At 52.0% G+C, this 23692-nt stretch overlaps 1 protein-coding gene across 7 annotated transcripts in view; it reads right to left on the bottom strand.

Annotated features, from left to right (window-relative positions):
- Positions 1 to 23692, bottom strand: part of DPF3 (double PHD fingers 3) — a 298094-nt gene that overhangs the window by 171868 nt on the left and 102534 nt on the right. Inside the window, exon 1 of one of the 7 annotated variants that reach the window (XM_059182918.1) lies at positions 2284 to 2358. The exons of the other annotated variants lie outside the window; for them this stretch is intronic. The gene's annotated coding sequence lies outside the window, so the exon portion shown is untranslated. Of the gene's footprint in view, positions 1 to 2283; positions 2359 to 23692 lie in introns of those variants that run through there. 7 annotated transcript variants of the gene reach the window in all.

Below are 23692 nucleotides of genomic sequence, written 5' to 3'. Positions count from 1 at the left end.
CCTCTAGTCACACCAGGGCAGGGCTGAGATCAGATACTCCGTGCCCACGCTCCTCCTCCTGGGATTTCTCCACTGTTTACAGCAGGGGTCTGGGCCAAAGGGAGCCCCCACAATTTCCTATAAATAAAGTTTTATTGGAAAACAGCCATGAACATTCATTGACATATGGTCCAGTCACTGTCGTCCACCACGACGGCAGCTGAGGGGTTCCAACAGGGACTGCGTGGCCTGCAAAACCTTCTGGACCTTTAGAGAAAAAGTTTGCCAGCTCCTGGTTTATAACCTAAGTCTTGAATGATGAAAAGACTCTGCCCTTGGAATGAAAGAAAATAGCACAGGAGGCCTGAGAGTCACACAGTTCAAGCAGAGTGTTTTACAATTATCCCAGCTTGGCACAACTTAATAAAAACCCATAAATACCGCTAATAATAAGGAAAACAAGCACTAGCTCACCCTACCTATTTATTAATTATAGTTAACTACAGGATGCAAAACTCATCGCTGGAAATTCCTTTTTCTCTAGCCTCTCTCCAAAGCTCTTTTTCATTAGAAAGCGCTGTTGGCCGATGGGCAAAGCATGCTCCCTATGACTTGCAGAGGCCTCATCTCCTCCTGTGGAGTGAAAATGGGGCATTGAGATCATTGTCCCCTCCCTGGGGTGCTCCCTGGCCAACAGGAAGGTGCCGAAACCCTCCTTGGCCTCCCCTTTCCCAGTCTCATTGTTAGGAACCACCAGGCACAGGAGAGGCTCATGTTCAGGCTTCTCCTGCCTGTGGGGCCTCCCTGCCTCCCCCATCCCCTTTCTGCTCTCCAGAATGTGATCAGAGGCTGCACTCGGCTCCCAGAGGCATCCCAGCCCTTGACTGTTGCAGCGAGGACATTCTGTCATGCCCCGGAGTGGAGGGATGGGACTTGGCCCCTGAGAGGCCCAAGGGGGAATCAAGGTTGGACTTTGGGTCCAGGTCGAAGCTGGAATTTGGTGGATTTTTGTGGATCTTCGGCAAGTCTCTCAACGCCGCTGAGCCCCAGGCTCCCAAGTGTCAAGTGGAGAGAATCATCCTCGCCTACTCCAAACAATGGAACACGCACAGAGTCAGAACACAGGGGCGAGGGGAAGCGAGCCAGCCAGGCGGTGAGTCCAGTCTGACCGGGATTAGAACATCAGAGAACCGTGGAAGTTGGAAAGGCTTCTACTTAACAGCATTATCTCAGGCAGAGAGCTTTGACAGATAGGACCCATATTGCACAGTACGGTCCCAGTTCTCATGATAAGGTCATTCCATTGATAAGCTGTTCGGGGTCAGAGAGAGGTAAGGGCCCCTCTGCCCTGAACGTGGTCGGTGGTGGCTATAAATGGGCTTCTAAGGAGGTCACGTCCGGTTTGGTCAAGACTTGGGGTACAGGTCTCGGACCAGAACAGAACTCAGGATGAGACAGGCAAGACTTCCTCCAGCGGTCCTATTACTCCAGCTGACCCTCATCAGGCCTTCTGCTTGTTTTTATAGTTGTGAAACAAATACCTAGAGAATGTGAGCCAAAGTGTGAGTTCCCCGAGAGGCCTACGGCTTGGAGAGAAGAGGGGCTTCCGAAAGTGCTAGGAGCAGGACAGGTACCAACAGGAGCCCACTGCCTGCTGCTGTGCTAAGCACCTGCTCGGCCTTCTCTTCAGCCCCGAGACCAGGTAGGGCCCTGGCCCTAATCAGATCCTGACTTTGACCCAACAGCCCCCGGTAAGTACATTTCGGAGGACCTGGACCCAGGGGAAGCTCAGGGCTTCCTTCTGCTCTTTGAAACTCTTCTCCGCAGGGGGCTGCTCCTTGTCCACCAATCCTGCTGAACTGCAGGGGTGCGGGTGGGCATGCTGTGTTCTGGGACCTCCATCATGAAGAAAGCCTAGACGCAAGCAGAAAGGAGGGCCCAGAAGAGCCTCCTTGAGCTGTAGGCTGAAGTCTGTAGGGGAGAAGGGCTGGACAGGCCGCTGATGAGAGGAAAGGCAACCAAGAAGGCAGAGGAGGGGGACAGAGGACGTGGGAGACGGGAGTCAATATTTGCGGAGGGAGGCAGCCTCCTGCACATGCCCACAGCCATCAATATCTCTTCTGAGGACAGCTTATCTGGGGAATTTATGCTCTCTAATAATTACCTTGCAGAGGGTTCCACTTATCTTACCACAAGAATCTGCCGGTTGCCAGACACACAGGGTTCTGGTTAATTCCATCCACACCGCCGCCCACCTCCACCTTGTCCCACCAGCTCCCCAGCTCCCATGCTCTAACCTCTCACCTCTGCTCTCTCTGGCCTGGGGGAAGTTGAGGGTAGAAGAGTCTCAGCACCTTCCATCAGATTTAGGGGCCCCTGAGGGTGAGGCAGGGGGTGGGGAATCTGCCTTGCTGACCCATAGGAGAGGTAAGTTGAGCCCCAGCCTGGGGAAGGGCACTTGGCTACAAAAGGCTCTTTGAGAAGGGCAGAACCCCTGATTTGATTATATTTGCTTTGCCTGATGCCGTCATATCTGGTCCGTAATTTCATCTTCTTGTCTCCACAACCCCCTGAAAGCCTTCCCTTCCCTCCTCCAGCCTTTTGATGATGCCCCCCCTCCCCCCACCAGTGGGGCTGCTCATTCAATGATCAGCGTACACTGCCTTGCATGGCCAGTATCCCCACGAACACATGTCTCAGAACCCGCTATGAGCTCCTTGCCGATGGCACCCTTGGCCCGCCACTCTGGCACCAGCTCCACTCCTGAGCCTCAGCAGGGACGATACCACCAGGTCACCCTTACTGCAGGCCAGGTTCCAGAATGTTCTAAGTGCATGACAAAGAATAAGGGCTTTCATCTTTGCAGCAACCCCATGCGAGAGCCTCCATTCCTCTTCCCCATGACACAGGTGAGAACACTATGACAGCTGCGGTCGTGGGCCCAAGGGCCACCTAAGGAGCAGCCAAGCCAGGAGTTGAACCAGGCGTTCCCATCTCTAAGTCTGGACTCTTTGACACTCAGCACTGCCTGGCAGTCAATGTCTGTTGAGCCACTGGGGCATTTTATACCGTATCTATGCACTTCTTTTGCCCTCCTGCTCTAAAACAGTAATTTCCGTTAAAGTAATCTCAATATCAGCGAACAGCTAAGGTCCTCGAGCACGTATGGGTGCTCTCCACTTAGTCCTGACGTCCCCCCCCCCAGGGGCCGCTGCTATGACCAGCGGGGAGCTGCATCCCCCCAGCCACCTCTCTGTCCCGGAAACACCAGCCTTCCCCTCTTCCAGGCCTTGGCACCTGCTAGGTCCCCTCCAGGTCAAGGGGACACTCACTCCCCTCATCGTCACAGGGCAGCGGCCGCTGGGCCCTGGGCCCTGTGCTCATGCTCCCCTCCTTCCCCAAACTCCTTCTCTACAGCACTCACTCTTTCTCTACCCAACCTGGTTGGGTAAACCCTGGTTTCTGGTCTTTTGAGCACTTTGCCAGCTATCAAAAATTCTCAAAAATTATTTTATTCATATTTACTTACTATCTGTCTTTCCACACTAGACACGTAAGCTTGCCGGGAGAAAGCCTGGCCTAGTTTGTTCACCTCAGCATTCAAACTAGGTACGTGGTGTGCAGGCGTTGGATAAATGATATCCCCACTGGGCCTCACACAATCCTTGCGGCCTGCTCGGAGGGGCGCTCTGTGTCGTGGAAAGCGGTTTCATGGAACCCTGTCTTCACCGGGTTCCAGCGTCTCCGGCTTCCTGCAGGGTACTCTAGTATTGCACTACACCCCGCTAGGAAGGAGGAAATACCATCTTTATTATTCTCACTTCATGGATGAGGAGACGGGCTTTGAGCGGTTCCACACAGAAGTAGGGTGAAACCAGTCCCCATTCTGTCTGCGTCTCTGAGTCAGTGATACTAATCGTTGTGCACCAGGGCCTCTGGCCGAGTCCCCTGGGGAGCTCAACTCTCTTTACCCTTGTATCCCTAAATGTCCCCGGCCTTCCTTTTGCCCAAGCCCTTGCTTCTCTGTGCCAACTCTCTTCCACTGGCCCTTCCAGGTTCTCTCTCCCCCGTTCCTCTCCCTGCTCCGGACCTCCGGGAGCATGTCCTACGTGGTCAGCCATCTGCCGTCTTCCCTCTGCCTCTGGCAGCGGGGCCAAGGGCGGATGCTGGCAGCCGGTGAGATGGAGGGAAAGAGAGCAAGATGGCGCATTTACCGCCCCTCCCCCCGCCACCTCCTTGCTGGGTCAGCTGAAGGTCACGGCTCCTGCCAGCCAGCCCTCTCCATATAACTACCCTCTCCCCTTGACCTAGCCCCCCGGGTACTGCACTATCTCAGTCAGACGTTTCCCTGCCCACACTTTTATAAATAGCCATCTTATTAAACACACCTCAGTTTATTGTGTTGGAATGTGCTGCTTTCTGCTGGAACCCTGGCTCTCCAAATGCCACCTGGCCTCTCTGTCTCCTCCAGCCATGTCCCCATCATCACGGCCCCTGGCCCCCTGCCCTGTCCCCGGCCCCTGCAGCTGCCTCTGCCAGGCTCTCCTCCACTGCCTGGGGTGTTGAATCCCTCCAAGACCTATAAATAAATGTTGACTTGAAGGTTTGCCCTGGCAGCCTCCGCTCTTTGCCAAGGCCCACCAGCCTCTTTGCTAACCACTAAACATCAGGGAGAGAGGGGTGCGCCTGGCAGCCCCGTGAGGACCCAACAAGCTGTCTGCCTGTGACCAGCATGAACCCAGAGGTAATCAGGCCCAATGTGGGGTCTGCTTTGCTCGGATCAGGCTTGTCCTCTGCAGGGTGTTGGAGGACTTTATAGATGATGGACCATCAGCTCAAGCAAAGCCAACGTCACAGCTTCGACCATCTTAGCACAGTCTGTCAAGCCACAGCTCAGTGGCAGGCCTCTACTCAAGCGCCATGGGCGTTCCTTCATCATTATATTAATAGATAAGGAAACTGAAGCTCACAGAAGACATGGAATTCAACCAAAGCCACAGAGCAGCTGGGATTAGAGTACAGCTCAGCCCAAACCCGCAGACGTATTTTCCCACAGCCACGCTGCCTGACAGCCAGCCCTGTCCTTCCGCAGGAGGGCCACACGCTCCCACCCACGCAGGCGGTTCAGAGACACTGGCCACCTGTGACAGCGAGAGGGGCAGGTGGCGGGGGAAATGGGCTCGGGGGAAGAGTGTGGCATGCTCCATGCCGCGTGGAGTCCCTCTGTCCACGGGCCGTGGCACCACTCGGCCACAGCAGGCACGGCCCAGCCAGGGGCACTGGGACCTGCCCCCACAGCTCCTTCCTCCAGAGCCAGCAGGGAGCCGTGTGCTTGTCCTTGGGCACACACCAGCATGTCAACAAGACAAGCCCGCAGCCCTGGGCCCTCCCGCCCTCACTGGGGACAGTCACAAGGAAACTCTGAAGGGCAGGCCAGAGGGACCAGGCGGCAACAAAAAGGGAGGAAGGCTTCCTGCTCCGGGACCTGGGGCGCAACTGTGCTTCCTCCAGTCCTCCCTGCAGCCAAAATTTATGTTCACCTTAACATAATTCAAGGACTAAAGGGTTTTGTTTTGTCTTTTTTAGAAGGCAATGGCCAAAGGAAAAAAAAAAAAAAATACCTGCCCACATTTCTAGTGTTAGGATTGTTCTCGAAGGCAAACATCCTCACTCGTGAGGACACACACATACCAGTTCTGGCCCCACAGACCCGCCCATAGCCCTGACCTCAGCACTGGCTCTCCCAGGCTCCCAGAGAAGCCAGCTCTGCAGAACCTCCCAACCTCAGGCCACGGGACTGCTGGCCGGCTCCCGCGCCCCAGAGGAACAAAGCCTGCCAGGACCCAGCAGCAGTGACACCTGCTTCTGCAGACGGTCCCACCCCCAACAAGCTCGGCGGGGTGGGGGGAGGGGGCAGTAGGTGGAGGGCCGTGGCCCTGTCTGATGCGTCCTGACAGGACAAGGTCCAATTAGCCGAGGCCGTTTCCAGTGACCCAGCATGAGAGGGGGCCCAAATCTCCAGAGCTGTCCTGAACGTCCTCTCCCCCAGCCCCCCCGAATCTCCCATCACGGATGTGACGTCTCTAGGTGAATGGCTCCCACAGCACTGGAGAGACTGGAAAACATCCAAAACAGAGAGTGTTCTTCTAAATAAAACAAAGACAAAAACAAAACAATACTGAAATGCAAAACTGAGCTCCGTCTGAAAATCTGTGCCCTCGCGGACTTGGAGTAGCCTGGGTCCAGTCAAAACTGCTCTCTGTCCCTCCCATTAGACACCAAAATCTGAATCTCCCTAAAGTAGGAGGACGGTGAACGCAGGTAGACCCAATTAATATATGGAGAAACTGAGAGCAAAGAAGGAAAATCGATAGGATTTCCTTGCTCTGACCACTGCTGCAGATGAACTAGTAACTTGAGAGAGATTTGAAGAAGGAAACCAAAAGCCTCAGACGGCAGCCACAAGGCCATTTAACGAAGCAGCAGCAGCCCGTCTGAACTAGCCCGGCGAAGACCACTAAGGCTGACAAGACATTCCTGGGGATGACAGGAGTGGGAGACAGCTGGGGTCACTTGTCTTCTATTCATTATATAACACAAGGCTCATCAGTGGTAAATTCTCCTCTCGCTCACAAAAGCAAGACAAAAAAGAAAGCAAAAGGGAAGAAGCAGCCACACAGGCTGTCATATATTAGGGACATTGGTCATTTCTAGATGGGCAAAGGCCGTAGGAGTCCCCTGCAGCTTCATACCAAGTTTATGTCCATCACCACTGCCCCCTCCCCATCTCTCTCATCCATATTCAGTGAGGAAGAAAGGAAGTTAACAAGCCTACACCCGACATCCCCCTTGATCACCAGCTGGGCCATTTGGAGCATCCCAAGATGGAGAGTGTGGGAAGACCCAGGGGGAAGGGAGATCTCCAGAGATCACCATCCCTGCCTCCTGCTCGGCGCCTGGGGCTCCGCTGGATAGAAGACGCCGACAAATTCAACAAGAATTTAGCTGGGCCTCCCCATGAGTCTTGATGGGAGATGCTAAGTAAGATAGCCAGGCCCGCGCTATCTTTGCACCTGCAGGAATAAATTCCTTGCTGTCCAGCTGGGTTTTCCAGCAGCCCCTCAGTCTACCTGCTGCCTCTGGATGGGGTTCAAAAAAAATGATCCTGGCCTAAGTGGCCATCATTCATTCATTCAACCAGTAAGCGCTTAAGCAGCACCTAGGCCGTGCTCTAGCACACGTGTGAGAGGGGGCCCACCATTCAAGTGAGCGGCAAGGGTGCCGGGTTTGAGTCTGGCTCCTCGTTTACTGGCTGTCTGACCCCCTGACCTCCTGATCTTCCCTTTCCTCATCTGTAAAGGGGGAAGACTGTAGCATCCTCCTCCTCGGATCACTGAGAACCAATGATAGAAACTCACCAGGAGTGATTGGTAAATATTAGCTGCTGTTACTCTGACGTGGGGTCCCACCTGCGACTCGCCGCCATCATCAGTAGTAGGAAAAGCTCGTGAGTTAACTCCCAGACAGTATCATCTGTTCCACTGGCTTCTCTGTCCACACAGATGAGCATTAGCAGAATGTATTAAAAAATAAAACAGCTCCATGCCATTGGCTCGTCTTGCCCCCCACCACCAGTCAGCTGTCTAGACAGGAGGTTCAGTGGTCAGAAGCACAACCACAGTGCATGAATGGTTCAGTACAAAAACACCCCCACCCGCAAAAACCCAACTCTAGTATATACCCTCCCGGTGGTGGGTGGAGAGCACCTATCCCCTTTGATTAAAGGGCACTGGGACCCAAAGGAAGAGGAGCTTAGTTGGCTGCAACTTTAGAATATCCAGCAGGACCGGTGGAAAGGCGGCATGTTGGTGTCCTATTGCTGCTGTAACAAATCCCCACAAACATAATGGCTTTAAACAACCCAAAATCATTATCTTACAATTCTATGGGTCAGAAGTCAGAAATGAGTTGCAAAGGGCTGAAATCAAGGTCAAGGCAGGCTGCTTTGCTTCTGGAAGCTCTTGAGGAGAGTGTGTCTCCTTGCCTTTTCCAGGTTCAGGAGGATGCCTGCGGTCATCACTTTGTGGCTCCCTTCCTCCCACTGTCACATCGCTGGCCCAGACCCCACCTGCCTCCCTCATATAGGGACCCCTGTGATGACATTGGACCCACCCACGTAATCCAGGAGAATCTCCCCCTCTCAAAAGCTTTAATTTAATCACATCTGCAAAGTCCCCTGTACCTTATAAGGGAACCTTTTTACAGATTCCAGGGATTAGGACACAGACCTCCTTGTGGGGCCTCTATTCTGTCTAGAAAGGTATGTTCTGCTACAAAATGCACTTGAGAACTGTTACAGCGACAGTGAGGGACTGTAGTAGGAAATAAGGTTGTGCCCTGAGCTCAAGAATACTGAAAACATCCTACTTTGCAGCAAAAAATCCACCTAAGTATAAAGTGTGTGGTACCTAAGAGACATGTCTGTGTGACTGTCTGTTTCCCCCAACTGAAGTACTTATTTTGAAGAGTCCTTGTATCATGAGGAATAAAAGGGAAAAAATGCACCCGGAAGCCTTCACTCCATGCCAGGGACACAGTTGGTGCTCAGGAAAAGCAACTAACGAGCTGCCCACTAGTTCTATTAGCCCATTGTTTTGGTTCTATCAGGCCCAGTGATTAAATAAACCAGCTTGACATGAGCTAGTTGTCAGTCAGCAAATACCACCAAAGCCCTGTCAGGTTCTGGGAATCAGAGGGGCTATTCAGCCCAATGCAGAGCCCCCTACCCCCAGAGGCACCCAAAGTTCTGGATTTGTGATCAGAATTTCCTAGATCAGACATGGTCTGGATCTGAGTTTACTTTCTGCAGAAAGAAGACAAGTGGGAGACCCCAGCAATCTTCCACAAGCCCATGCTCCATTCCCCTATGTGCCTTTCTCCTGCAAACAATGGTGCTATTTTAAATTGTATTGTGATCACGTGGGGCTACGTGCTGCAGTCAACAGTTCCCAACAGGAATCTTTCCACCCTCCCATTTCGCAGAGGGGCAAACTGAGGCAGGCACCAAAGGAACAAGGATTTTATCTTATAACAACACTGTGCACCATTTGCCTTCATCACTGAAAGGGAGAGTTTTAGAATTTGAAGCCCATCTCTCCTGCTAATTAGCTGTGTGACTACCGGAAAACCGCATAACTTATCTGAGCATCACTTTCTTTATCTGTGAAAGGAGACAGGAAAATCAGTTGCATGAATTAAATATCACATAAAACCTTGGCATGTTGATCTATGGAGCACTGACTAGGTCTCAGGCACTATGCTAAGCACTCTATGTATATTAATTCCTTTAGGTCTTATTATTGCCATTTTCCTAGAATGTAGGCCTCTGAAGGGCAGGGATTTTTTCTTACGTCTTCAGCTGCTAACTCAAATAGACTGTGAAATAAATGCAATCCACAAGCACTGTTGCTGAGAAAAAGAATGGAGAGATTCGTTGAGTCTGGAATCATTCCAGAAGGTTCTATAAAGGTGGAATCTGGAAGGTAAGGAGAATTGGAGAAAAGGACAACAGAGAGAGGGCAGATCTTCCCCACCGGGGTGAAGTGAGCTATTAAAGTGACAAGAGAAGTAAGGCACATAGGAGATAGGTCTACACATGGTGCATAGATAGGAGACAGCAAAACTTAAGCCTCTTAAAAATAATCCCCTTCGTGGTCGCCTGGGTGGCTCCGTCTGTTGAGCATTTGCCTTCAGCTCAGGTCATCCTGGGACAGAGCCCTGCGTTGGGCTCTCTGTTCGGCGGGGAGTCTGCTTCTGCCTCTCCCTCTGCCTCCCCCACTCATGATCTCTCTCACTCTACTCTCTCTCATACTCAAATAAATAAATTAATTAAAGAAAAAAAACTTTTTAAAAATGCTCTTAATTACCATGTCCACATCTGCGAGATACAGACATACCAAAAGAAAATGGCCCTTCCCTACCAACCTCACTGGGCTGTCGCAGCAAGTAAGATAGGGTATGAAGGTTCTTGGACGCTTTCCACGGTGAGTGATTCTACTCCCCCTAGAAGCAGAGTTTTATGTATTGATAGCTTCTAGTGTTTTTAGAAACACATCCTTTTATGATCTCCATGTACCATTTCTCCATCTTCCTATTAACTTTCTGCTCTCTGGGAACTATTTTCAACAGTAACAAATATCCAAGGTAGGAAACAGTTAAGATCATCCTTCATGGTGAGGAGAAAACTATTGCTCAACCCTGAGAGAGCTGGTATTTCTGGCACTAAGACCACTACACGTGACTGTGGTCAGACCTGATCTGCCTGATTTACTCTCTGGGACCAAAGTTCCAAAGGAGGACTCTGGGTCCCCACTCGGGCCACACCGGGGGCTGCCAGCTGCAGAGAATGAAGCTGGGCCCCCCTCTCCTCCAAGCGGCTTCTGCCCAGGGTGGAAGTCAGAGGGTCCAAATTGCAAGCATGGCTCTTCCACGGCCTCAGTTCTTGCCTTGGGCCAAGTCCTGGAATCTGTGCGGCCAAATCCCAGCCCGAGTCAACCCCACTCAGAGGGGGCCCTGGATCCTGGCAACTCCTCCCGCAATGGCAGAAGCTGGGTGGGAGTTCACGGAGCATTCTGAGCCCTTCGGCACCCCCTCGGGTTACTGTCCTTTCCCCAAATAACAGACACTTTGAAAGTCTCCGCTCTGGAGTAAACATTGGTTTCCACAGAGGCAAGCATCTCGGGGATGTGCGTAAGAGGCAGTGCAAGCCCACGCCTGGCCCACCTGGTCCCGTGCTTTCCTCCTCCTGTGCACCACGGGAGCTGGACAGACGTCCAGCTGGGAGCTAGGACAGGAAGGGGAGCGGGGCAGCCCCAGTCATGCTCAGCGTCCTGGGTCTTGCTTTACAGGGCAAATGCAAGAGTCCAGTCCTTCCACCAACCCGTCCCCCTGTGGGCGTCACAGGTATGTCTGCCTACGGAGCTGCCATCACAATACCCCCATTTTCCTCCAGGGAACCTCTCTCCCCCACCACCAGGTGACTGAAACCTGCAGCTTTAGAGACAGGCTTATGACCCAGGAGAAAACCACCTCTCCTGGCCTGACTGATTGGGTTCAAGGGTGAACACATGGTAGAAGACAGGCAAACTCAGGTCAACCCTCGAGCTTCTGTGGGAAAGAGGGGCTTTCTTTCTCTTCCTGTGGAAAAGCTGATTAACAGTGTTTACCTGAAGCTGTTGGGAGACATCCAAGAAGCAGCCCCGTCTGCAAAGACGCTGATGTCAAGGAAAGCAGAACCAACAGGAAGGGGAGGTGGAGAGAGCTTGGATGACCTTGTTGAACACCCAGACCCAGGCCCAAGGGAAGGGGACGCACTCCTGAACTTTCAGTTATCTGAGCCCATACACACATTTGTGCCCCAGCAGTCTGAGTTGGGTTTCCTGCCATTCGCAACCTTAAGAAGCCCAAATTGATGCACATTCCAGAGTCTAATTTTACCAACAAATTCCCACACAAGGCTGAAGAAGCCAGGCCCAGACCCACCCCAACACCTCTGGGCTACTCAAATGCTACCCAAATGCCTTTCATATAAAGATGGGTCACTGTGGTCATCAGGGGCCAGCTATCAAGAGGCGGTCAGTTGGGGAAGGTTGTAGACGGCAGCTCAGTAAACTGTCCCGAGTCCCTACCACTCCTTCTTGTCTTCATCGGCTGCATTCTCCTCATTTACTTTATTCATCCGGTTCCTTGAAGTATATGTCAATGTGTCGTCCCTTACACATGGATGGAGGAAAGGGTGGGTAGGTAGATGGATCCGTTGATCTATCAGTGGGTAAGCCGTGGACGGAGGAGTAGATGGGCAGACGGGCAGGGGGGTATGGATTGGTACATTGATCCTGCCTACAAACAGGCACAACAGAAACAATTAAACCTCGGGCTGCTGCCATCAGGAGACCATTTGATAATACGGGGGGAAGTAGCCACAGACTGACTTCTGCGCAGCTCGGCTCTCTCTCTGGGCAGTGCGCACGCGCCACAGGTGTTCTCCTCCCTCCCAACCCCAGGTGGTTGACACGAGGGGAAACCACTCCTGCACTCACAGGCAGCTCCCTCAGAAGAAACCCTGGCCTGGGGAGGTAGCCTCCCACCCGTCCCAGCACCCACGCGGACCCGGACACCAGCCACAGAAACAGAAGGAACTACAGAGAATGCAGGCACTGTTTTGGTGCCTGGACTTGGGGTAATCATTGGCCGTGTCCACGAATGGATCCATGAGGCTCTTGCCTTGAGACAAGGATCTAAGGGGTCCAGGGTGACCAAGGAGGGGCACCAGGGGGCTCAGAGAACTGAGGAAAAAACCAAAAGTGACAATGGAGCTCAGAGCCAAGACAAGGCCCATGCCTTGGACACCTGGTTGGAGGCATCCGCACGACGTCAGGGAAGTAGCTGGTGATTCACAAAGAGCTGCACTGTGAGCTGTTCATTGTGGTTGTGTACGCCCACAGCTCAGGCCACTGCTCGCCTCAGACGCTACATAGCGTCCACTCCACTGTGGAGCGTGTTCCCCCACCACTGTCTGTGAAGTCCTCACACAGCTCAGCGTCAAAGAATCCCTCTTAGCAACACTTAGACTCAGCGGCTCCAGGATGAGGCCTGTTCGTGCTGGCCATGTCACCCCAAACGTGAGGAACGAAACACAAAATGTGAGGGCTCTGCCCCTCGTCTGTCTTTACAGCCAGGAAATGAGTACACAGAACAGTGGGAGAAAACAGAGCTGCACACACGGACTCCCACGGGCATAGAAAAAAGGTAGATACTGAGAGGTAAGAAGTACCAGCTTCCTCAGGAAACCAGCCTTCATGGTGGACAGCATCCCTGCCAGGCACCCACTAGCCAGATGACCCAGTCCCAGAGCAGAGGAAACACAAGTGTGGGATGAGTCATGGGATAGGGACTCCCGCCAAGGACCAAAGGACCAACAAATGTGAGTACCACCAGCAAGCAAGTGTTCCCTTGCCTGTTGCTAACAGGAACAGCTGGGTATGTGGGACAGTCACCAGCCTCCTGAACACTACAGAAGACTGACACATTGTCTCTACCCTCAACATGCTTCTATCTGACAGAGGCAACAAGACCCAGGAGCGTAGAGCAGAGGAAAACCGTGGATAACCTGGAGTCAATAGACCCGGTTCTCATCCTGCTCCATGACCTTGGACTTGAAGCCCACCATGGAGTTTTCTGGCTTCCAGATTCCCCGTCTGTTAAAGTGAGACCCCTCATGGCTCAAAAGTTGGGTGAGTTCCTGGTTGTCAGAGTAGCTGATCTTCCAGGGGCCACCCAGGGTTCAGATGCAATGCCTTGGGAGAGTCTGAACGTTCAGAATCCGCTCCTGGGAATGAGAGCAAAGATGCTGAGCCCTCAGCCTCTCAGGACAGCACGCACCTCGAGGGACGTGGCCCCAAGCCCCCCAAGGCTGAGACACCCTTTCAAATGTCCCTGAATACATGTATTTTTAGCCCTGGGTGTTTGTTTTAACTTTCCAGGAGGAATGAATTTGGATTCCTGTAAAATATATACAAAGGGAATGCACCTGTTCATTTTGCGGGATGTATTTTCAGGTACGACTGGTGAGGAGCAAGGCTACAGACCTTTCTCTTGGCTCGTGTGAGGACTATGCCTCCATGGTCGTTTCTCCAAATACCACAAATGCCCAGGATCTTAAATCTCTCATTTCCTGACCTGTCTCAGTTTGATACCTGGTCAGAGGCTACTGTCACATTATCTTTCAGGACCTCGGGGCTCCAATGACCACATCCTGCCGTCATCACCCCCATGGAGGTGCAGGGTCCTGCCCACCGCCCACCTTCCCATCCACCCCACACAGTAAGATCACCAGATAAAATTGAGGAATCCCAGTTCATTTTGAGCGTTAGTTTACAGACATATATTTTTGTGTAATATTTGCCTTTCCAGGCAGCAAAACTGAGGCAGTTTCCTTCCAAGGATAGAAAAATTCTCTCCCTCTAGGCCTGTGGTCACAGAACCTCAGCCCAGGGGCCTTTGTGTCCCCTGGCCTCGCTGAAGTCTGCCTTTGCCTCTTTCTGGGTGAGTGGAGGCCTCGGCTTCCAAGGCTCACGGTAACACAGGTAGTTTCCATGTCAGTGGTGCTTGGTCAAAAAACTGCTAATGGCCAAAGTATAAAACATTTCTACCCAGAGCTTCCAGGCCCAGTACAAAAGGGGCTGGCGAGAGGGGAAATGGGGAAGGACATGTGAGATCCGTCCTGCCATAAAGGTCTGTTGGGGACACCTCCGTCTGAGAGATCGCACTTTTAAAAAAACTGGGCACCTGCATGGCTCAGTTGGTTGAGCTTCTGCCTGTGGCTCAGGTCATGATCTCAGGGTCCTGGGATGGAGTCCTACAGCTGGCGCCCTATTCAGCGAAGGCTGCTTCTCCCTCTCTCTCTCAAATAAATAAAATCTTTAAAAACAAAAGAGGGATGCATGGGTGGCTCAGTTGGTTAAGCATCTGCCTTCAGCTCAGGTCATGATCTCAGGGTCCTGGGATCGAGTCCCACATTGGGCTCTTTGCTCAGCGGGGAGCCTGCTTCTCCTTGTGCCTCTGTGTCTCTCTGTCTCTCATATAAGCAAATAAGCTTATATGAGCAAAATCTTTTAATTTAAAAAAAAAAAAAAAAGTGTCACCTGGCAATGGCTGCCACATGGGCCATGAACTTCTAGTTTCTGGCTATAAGAGATAAGCCCAGCACGTCCCCCAGCTCTGGATTCTGTAACGGTCAAGCGGGTCTGACAAGAGCCGCAGAAATGGGCAGCTGGAGCGGAAGCGTCATGAGGCCAGAGCTGCTGACACGGCTGTCATCACCAAACAGCCACCATCTTGTCCACGGCCCGGCCTTCCAGCGGGCCCTCCATGAGCTTCTGTCGAATGCGTGAATGAATGTCTACGTTATCCACTATGTCCCAAAAAGTATCATGAGCTTTGTAGACCAAAGGGCCCTGAACAACTCAAATGAGAAACACAAACATGTCCAGTTGATAAGGGCCGGCCCGAATGACCTCCGAGGTCATCTGCCATACCACGAGCCCTTGGGCCTGTCCTCTTCGGGCAAGAAAAGGATTTCACTGAAAGAATGTAAAATGCTTTCTTCAACACCTCAGCTCAGCAGCCATCACTGAGGTCCTCAGACTGTGCCCAGCCCCGGGTGACGCCGCCGGAGGCAAGTGTGCAGAGAAACCCAAACCAGGAACGTGAGGAGGAACAAGAGGGACACACAGCGAAGGGAATGGCGCCTAGGTGGGTAGGGACCCAAAGAAGGAACCCGAGAAATAATTTAAGATGCAGCGTGGCCATCCAGGACACACACACTCACACAAACACAAAGGTCCTCCTTCCAGATCCACACTGCACCCCTCCCAACCCTCCACCGTTCTGCAACAGTGCTTCTTTGTGGAGGAGAACAATGGGCACATTATGCCAACCTATAATTATCCTAGGAGAAGCGATAGTGAAGTCAAGGCATTACATGAACATTGGGATACTGGATACCATCCCACAACAACAACAACAACAACAAAACAACAACAATCCACAAAATCCCTAATTTAAATGAAGACTGAAAGCTGCCCGGAGCCAGTACCCTTTCACATTTCTATGAGGGTGGGATTTTTTTTTTTTCTTTTCACATGATTATTTAAGCACAAGGCCTTCTTTCACTGGAAATGGGAGAGTACTGGGGGCAGGGGTTGAGCAGTTGTATCTTTTTTTTTTTTTTCAATAAGGGGGCAGAGAGTAAAGGAAGTGGAAGACACGAGACAGTGCCAAGGCCAGGCTGTGACCTGCAGGCCGCCCTCAAAGGTTTGAGTCCACTCGGTGAGTCCATCCCATTCATTGAGATTCCTTCCCGCCACACCAGTGGAACCGGTGTCCGGGGACGTTGGTGTAGAATACACAGGAAAGACGGTGACCAAATAATCCGTTTCTGTGAGTTCCCAACCCCCTGCCACTTCCGCCTTGTTCAGTCAGTAACTGTGTGTTCCATCCATGCCACACGTGAGGCACGGAGCCAGCCACTGAGGAAAGTAACAAAGACAGTGACGTTCCCCGCCGAGCCTCAGTTTCCTTAGATGCAGACCAAGAGACCTACCGGCCCTGGAGACACACATGCATGGAGGCGCACTCGGGCACACACTCACACTCACGCACGCTCACACGCACACTTCCAAACTCGAGGGGTGGCCCCACGCTGCCCGGTGTGGGCCACACTGACCAAGGCCATCTCCACAGGCTGTCACCGAGGAAGGAGAGAGCCTGCCGCTTCTAAAACAGAGGTGAAGGGGCACCTGGGTGGCTCAGTGGGTTAAGCCGCTGCCTTCGGCTCAGGTCATGATCTCAGGGTCCTAGGATCGAGTCCCGTATCGGGCTCTCTGCTCACCGGGGAGCCTGCTTCCTCCTCTCTCTCTCTCTGCCTGCCTCTCTGCCTACTTGTGATCTCTCTCTGTCAAATAAATAAATAAAATCTTTAAAAATAAAAAAAATAAAAAATAAAATAAAACAGAGGTGAAGCCAGAACTCTCAGAGCGGAGGAGCAGAAGCCACCTGCCAGGGGCACACGGGGTCATCTTTGCGTGTCCCGGTAAAAAGCTAGGGTGTGGAAAATCAATGTTTTCTTTTTCAAACACAACCCTAGTTTCTAAGCAAAGGTCTGTCTTCTCTCTCAAGGCGAGCCCTCCTCCTGAGCCACAGCCCCGTGCACTCTGCCTCTTCTGGACCTGGCCAGTGCTCCTTCCCTCAAAGGCCTCCCTTTCTTCCACCTCACACGCTAACTAGGGACTGCAGGAGATGCCATGAACTGTCCGAGGGCCCTCCTAGCAAGGATCCCACCTCACTCCTTCCATGTGTGGACAAGCTGTCCTCAAATGCATAATATTCTCATCTGTCCATTCCCTGTAGAAGCCATTAACCAGGGGCACCTGCGTGGCTCACCGGTTAAGCATCTGACTCTTGATCTCAGCTTGGGGCGTGATCTCTGGGTTGTGAGATCAAGCCCCGCCCTGGACTGCATTGGGCTCCATGCTGAGCATGGAGGCTGCTTAGGATTCTCTCTCTCTCCCTCTCCCTCTGCCCCTTCTCCCACTCATGTGCTCTCTCACACTCTCTCTCTCTAAAATAAATAAATCTTTAAAAAAACAAACAAACAAAAAAGGAAACCCATTAACCATCCTTCCTCAGAAGCCATTATTTCATACTAACTAATTTCCTCCTTTTCTTGCCAAACCCAAAAGCCACTTCTCGGTCATCGTGTTGCTTGACCAACATCAACGGTATTAGCCATGGGTTCTTGGGAACTCTCAGAACCTTGATTCACCATCCTGTGCTGGGCGCTGGGATAAGGCAACGACAAGAGCCAGGTCTCACCTTCTGCTCATCTCTCCGCATCTACTACTGACATCAGCCAAAGGGCTTTAAGGGACTCAGAGCGCGCCCAACTCACCACCTGTTGTGATGACAGAGTCTAGTCCTGCACACTTTGGAAAAACATTTCACACTGTAATAATTTTTCTCCTGGGGGGGAAAAAAAAGGAGCCTGTTCTTGCAACTGACCCGACTCTGGCAGTGTGGGGAACCTGTGATGGAAGTACCTTTAAGTGACTCTGGAAACGTGACATGATTTTGTGTGTCAGTCCTTCCCCGAGGGCTCAGCAATCTGGCCCCTCTCCCTGAGTGCTTTGCTGTGTGTCCCTTACCACAGAGGGAACGGCGCCCGTCTCTAAGCTGTGAGGGCCGGGAGGGCGTGGGATAGACTGGTCTCTCTTTCGTCCGCATAACTGCTCAGTGCTTAAATATTTGTTGAGATGCAGCAGGAGCAGGAAGAAACTCAGCATCAAATCTCACCTCTACACCATTCCCCCAGGCTGGTCTGCACCTTTGGGAAGCTATCCTTGGGTTCATTTCTGGCTTGGCCTGTGGGAAGTCTTGCCTACCGACACAGTTGAGGGGGTGAGTTTTCTCTGACCGTGGGCATTCCAAAGGCCGCCATCACACCACACTAAGACGTCCAAGCAGGACCCTGAAGCCAGCATTTCACCTACTCAGGGTGCAAACTTAATGAGTTTGTGTCACTTAGTAATTCTGTGATTGCCTTCCTCAGTCACTGCGTGCCCTCGGGCAAGCTCCTTCAGACATTTGTCCCTGCTTTCCCATCAATAGAATAAAGATCGAAGTACAGGTCTCCTGGGATTGTTAGGAGGATTTGACAAACACACACTAGGGGAAGTGCCTAGGCTGTGCTTACTACGTAGCAGAGTCTTGATAAACACGTCATTAACTTTATCATTATTATTGTTCTAGACAGGTTAGAAAGGGTGCACGACATGGACTCCTACTTAACTTGGATGCTGCCCTTCTGAACTGGCTAGTTCTGACACAACGGCCTTTTGACAATGCCTCAGAAACAAACCACCAAAGGCACCTGGGTGGCTCAGCTGACTGGGCGACTGTCTTCACTCGGGTCATGAGCCTGGAGTCCTGGGATCAAGTCCCGCATCAGGCTCCCTGCTGGGTGGGGAGTCTGCTTCTCCCTCTGACCTTCCCCCTCTCATGCTCGCTCTCTCAAATAAATAAATAAAATCTTTAAAACAAAACAAACCACTAGACTTTCAGCTTTTAAAAAATCCGAGGGGTGCCTGGGTGGCTCAGTGGGTTAAAGCCTTTGCCTTCGGCTCAGGTCATGGTCTCAGGATCCTGGGATCGAGCCCCACATAGGGCTCTCTGCTCAGCAGGGAGCCTGCTCCCCCCCCCACCCCGCCTGCCTCTCTGCCTACTCGTGATCTCTCTTTCTGTGTCAAATAAATAAATAAAATCTTTTTTAAAAGATTTTTTTAAATCTTTTTTAAAATATATATAAATAAATATAAATATATATATAATATATATATAAATAAATAAATAAATATACATATTTATTTATAAATAAATAAATAATCTGAGGTAGTGTGAGAAACAGATCTTTCTCCCTCCCTCCCTGAGGCCACCCAACCCTAACCTTGGAGGGGGTGAGCAAAGATAAGCTCAGAGAAGACCAGGAAGGGGGAACACCAAAGTTGGATGAAGGGTCTCGGAGCGAGGAGGTCGGAAATGGAGTCGGTGTTGGAGGGTGCTCAAGTGAGGCGAAATTTAGGACTGTCTGATTGATGCTCACATTCATCATTTTAATTTTTCACCCCCACTCCCCACCACAGCATCAAAATGCCCCACTTTGTGAAAGGGGGAGAGACGGAGGGAAAGAAAGAAGAAATCTGAACTGAGTGAACATTTTTAAGCCAACAAGACATTTTGACTCAGAGAGTAAGTCACTATTCTGATCAAATCCTCTGGTCCTTTTCCACAAGTGGGACTCACAAGCAGGACTGGCAAGAAGGTTCTAGTAACTAGTTCAGCCTGCAGCATATAAAATGTCTGGTGAATTTTGCATTCCAAGGACAGGCGTTTTCCAAATTAAAATTTTAAGAGTGTATGAAAATAGTTCACCATTTACTTTTAGGATGAGGTAGTGTTTAGAATGTCAGCCTGAAAATCCAAACTAGCATTTTCAGGGATGCTGTCTATTCTGAGAGGGGGCAAAAAAAACAGCTTGTTGATTCTGTCCAGATCCCTGAGGTCTGGGACCCAGAAAAAGAGTGGGGTCTGAACAGCTTCTCCTACCAAAAAAAAAAAAAAAAAAAAAAACAGCCAGAGATTTCTGGGTTTATAGGACGTACATTTCAAACGCCATGACTGAGATTTTAATACTCTCGGCAATGCAGGAATAATCCTGTTGATCTGGGTTCTAGCCCCCAGCCATACCACCTACATGCTGCGACAACTCAAGCAAGTGATTTCACCTCTCTGAGCTTCTGTTCGCTCCCCCGGTCCTTCTGGACAAGCTTAACTTAGCACAGCCTTTCAGCTCTAACATTACTCAGTCGAGCAATGTTCACTGAACACCTACTACATGCTGGACACCCTTCTAGACGGTGGGCTTATGGCAGGTTCCTGCCTTCGTGGGGCTGACACTCTAGCCCCATTACTGTATGACTCCTAAGAGTCTGTGAAGACCACACCTCGGAGATCCAGCAGGTGGTCCACAGGATCTGAATTAAAGCTTGTGGGTGAGCAAGTCATTGCTGCCCATCAGTAAACAGGACAACAGAACTTCTTTCTTCAGACTTTTTATGTTCAGTTGCTGGAATGTGCAGGAAACTGAAGAACGTGAGGTAGGCAGAATGAGTGCAGAGGAAGGCAAAGCAGGGAAAGGAAGTATGGTTCTACACAGAGGCCCCATATCCCACTGGGCTCACGCTAAGATTTCACTCAGAAATACTGACTCTTTCCATCACAGGGAAACTGAACACCATCACCAGACGGCGCTCGGGCCCGCCCAGCACTGGCCTGGCTGCTGCCTAAGGACACAGTCCTGGTTCCTCCCACCAGGACCTTGGGCAGAGCGCAGCAGGGGAACGACACGGGAGCCACAGAAAAGGTAAGAGGCCACGGCTCAACATGGTCCTCCCAAGCCCTCTCTCCCAACCCACGTGCAGCCCAGCCGCATTACTTCTCCCAGAGCTTTGGGGCCACACTATGCCAGGGAGGAAAGGGGAAGTTGGGCTGCCCCACATTTCAGAACCCCGTGTGGGGGACAGGCAGGTTCTGAGCCTGCTTGGGAACCAGGGAGAAGGCACCGGGGCAGTGGGGCGTGTGCAAGAGTCCTGGGGTGAGGGGCTCCTTTGGAGTGTAGATTTCCAGCCCCATCCCGCCCTCTTCGGGTTCCGTACATCAGGGTGGAGAGCAGGAGCCTGACTTCACACTCTGCCATCCAAGGAGGCTGAAGCAAGCGGCTCCCACCCACACTCAGAGCCACGCTGCGAGGAGCGCAAAGAATTTGAGGTTCCAGAGAGGGGTGCGAAGTCCCTCGCCAGCTGAGCGACTTCGAGCACTGCCCTTTCCTTTTATTCCTTTCAAAACCTCCCCTGGCCATCTAGAAAATGAGGATGATGCCAATGAGTAGCTGCTTCTTCGGACTGGCGGGAGGAACAGCCAGGGGAGCGGAGGCGCCCGGCCTCAAGCCTGCCGAGCAATAAGAATTGAGTAGGTTCCTTCTTGTTATTCCGGAGATGGCTTTGTAAATGCCTCCTTCCACATCAGCCCCTTCCTGAACTGCAGTGCATCCCAGGGAGGATATGAGCGGTGCCACTACAGAAGGCAGGGCCCGCAAGGTCGACCTGTGCCGTGCACAACCAGCGCCAAAGCTGTGGCTCAAGAACACGCTCGGTGTGGATCCCGCCAACTCAGAACACGCTTGCTGATGTGCGAGCAACCAGGGTGAAGGGGGACGCATGTGGCAGGAGGGGCAGGGGGTCCTCCCGTCAGGGATCTGCTCTGGGAGGAGACAGTGGCAGAGGACCAAAAGGATGGCAACAGAGGAGGAAGACGAAGAGGGTGAGCCATCTTCGTCCCAGGGGTGTCCTGTATTGGCAGCTGTGTCCCCAGGCTTCAGAGTTATAAAGGAGGGGGGTCACACGTGTGGGGGGTTAGTGCTTGAAGGGAGAGAGAGGCCCATAAGAAGGAAGGGGGTTTGAAGAGTGAGAATGGGCACTGCATTGGGGTCTAAAACACACACAGAGTGACTCTATTTAACAGGAGGGACTCAGAAGGGAAAAAACAAAATTGACCCTGACCTCCAGCCTCCAGAACGGAGACAATACATTTCCTCTATTGAAACACCCCACAGGGGCACCTGGGTGGCTCGGTGGGTTAAAGCCTCTGCCTTCAGCTCAGGTCATGATCCCAGGGTCCTGGGATGGAGTCCGGAATCCGGTTCTCTGCTCAGCAGGGAGCCTGCTTCCCTCCCTCTCTCTCTGCCTGCCTCTCTGCCTACTTGTGATCTCTGTCTGTCAAATGAATAAATAAAATCTTTTAAAAAAAAAAAAAAAAAGAAAAGAAACACCCCACAGTCTGTACTTTGTTACGGCAAACCTAACAACCCAAAACGCTCACAGCCCTACTTGTCTTCACCACACGGATCATCAATGAGGAGAATCCGAAACTTTGAGAAAGTCACTATATTTACTTTTCTATCCAACAAAGCAGACCTCACGGGAGGAACTCAAAGATCTACTAGACATAGTCTAGTCTAGCGCACAGGTATGCTGATGCTTGTCCCTTAACAGTTTACAAAACACGTCCACGTGTCTCGTCTCTCGTCTGCCCCTAACCTCGCGGTGAGAGAGGGGGTCAGTCCTGGGATCCCCCTTCTGCGCATGAGGATGGTGAGTTCTGGAGAGGCAGCGACTTGCCTTGGAGCGCTCGGCCACTAAGCGGCAGGGAAGCATGTGCGGCGAGGTCTTCCGAGTCTGGGAAAATGTTTGGCGGGCTTGCTTGCTTTTCTCTGTCTTGCTGCCTCTCTGGCCATCTTGGAGCCTCTCGCCTCTCGCCTCTCTCGCAAGCAGAAGCCCCTGCACTGAGGCAACTGGAAAGAAGTTGCGAGTATCCAAGATCTGCTCCAGCCAAGCTCGGGAAGGCAAGAAGGGAGGCCGGCCAGGGCGAACAAAGACTGGCGCCCTCCACCCTCTCTCACGGCTGCTGCTGCTGTGCCCACCAGCCTCCTGGCCTCCTCCTCCCCAACCCACCCCCAGGCCCCTCAGCACTGCTATCTCACAGGCAGGCCAGGTTCCTGGTAACGGTGCCACCCTGTGTTGTCAAAATAGCCAGCAGCTGGAAAGACTTCCAGAATGAAATGTCTGTGCCTCTCCGCAGCCTTCTAAATGACTACAACTGTGGCAGCTCAACTTGCTAATGTGCTAAGCATTTTCTGGCAGGGCCAGGAAGCAGGGCTGGTGGTGTGGTAGCAGGGAGGGGCTTGCGGGCGTCATCCTCCTGGGCAAGTCAGTCCCCGAAGGAGGTGGAGGCAAGGAGAACCAACCCAGAATCCTTCCCACGAAGTCACCCAGAGCCAGCCCAAGCTGCACTTTGGGATTCCTGGAGCGCTGCTGGCCAGGGGGGCAGGGCTGGCCGGGTGCAGAGGCCTTGAAGGCCGAGGAAAGGAACTCCTGGGCAGTGGGGGACACGGCCCTCTAGAATGCAAGTTATGGTGACTACTTTTTCTGCTGACGAGAGCAGTGTATAATGCTGTTCACAAGGCTGGGCAGCCAGGGCCTGGCCCTATCTCTGTTTGCCTCTGAGTTGGCAGAGGCAGGCCCATGGTGACCAAACAAAGGACAAGACGCCAAATACCTAAAGGCAAGCAGGCAAGGGTGCCTGAGAGGGGTCTGAGGACAAGGGCATTCGGAATGTTCCAGAGGACTGGAATCAATAGGCTGGGGTTGGAGGTAGAGACAATGAGAACGTTCCTACAGCGTACCCCTGATTTCCCGGACACACTCACAGCACGAGCTTCTCCATGGTACCCCTGTTCTGCAGAGGCTCTTTTGAAAATGGTTCAAAATGAGAAACCAGGAAGGGGAACAAACCCCCAAATCTGGAATCAAAATGAGGTCCTGGTGTTTCTTCATCCGCGATGGAGAAACCAGGGGTGTTGAGAGAGTGAAGAGGGGAAGGTTAGGAGCCAAAACTTAGCGCTGGGGAAGAATTCTTTCTAGAGCCATCTGGTGACAGAAAATAGTGTGAATGACAAAGCGGATGTTGCTCAGGTGAGGGAGAG

This window comes from Mustela lutreola, chromosome 7, assembly GCF_030435805.1.
Source record: "Mustela lutreola isolate mMusLut2 chromosome 7, mMusLut2.pri, whole genome shotgun sequence".
Classification (NCBI taxonomy): Eukaryota; Metazoa; Chordata; class Mammalia; order Carnivora; family Mustelidae; genus Mustela; species Mustela lutreola.
The sequence above is the reverse complement of the archived record's forward strand: the minus strand, read 5'-3'. Positions and strand labels throughout refer to the sequence as shown.